We start from the raw sequence: 405 nt of genomic DNA on the forward strand, positions 1-405 counted from the left end.
TGATCAATTAAAAGATCACTTAACATAAATGAGTATGGAAAGAATCTGAATGAAGCGATCAAACAGCGCACCCTAGTGCTACCAGCACGACGTGACACAAACCACACCATTAAACTATTTAGAGGTTTAAAGCCTGAGACCACTTCCTCCGGAGGGGGAAAGTGGTCTCAGGCTTTTGTTACTCTACAGTATCTGTTGGAGTTTTTTGTAAAGGTAACATTGTCTGTTCACTGTTTGTCAATGCTGGTAACAAGTCGCAGTACATTCTGACTGAGGACCTAGATCTGATGATCCAGCAGGGTAAAAATAATGTTAATTGGCTTTTTACGCACACATGTAGCTTTGATAGGAAGAGCAAAGAAATGCAAAGACATTGTTGCCTCTTACAAAAAAAAAAAAAAAAAA

The 405-nt window shown here is 38.8% G+C and overlaps 1 protein-coding gene across 1 annotated transcript in view; it reads right to left on the reverse strand.

Annotated features, from left to right (window-relative positions):
- The window catches only part of prx (periaxin), a 24,344-nt gene that overhangs the window by 12,097 nt on the left and 11,842 nt on the right, over window positions 1-405 (reverse strand). The window lies entirely within an intron of this gene.

This window comes from Seriola lalandi, unplaced genomic scaffold (genome assembly GCF_002814215.2).
Source record: "Seriola lalandi dorsalis isolate HSWRI2012SDOR001 ecotype SW California unplaced genomic scaffold, Sedor1 jcf7180002054560, whole genome shotgun sequence".
NCBI lineage: Eukaryota > Metazoa > Chordata > Actinopteri > Carangiformes > Carangidae > Seriola > Seriola lalandi.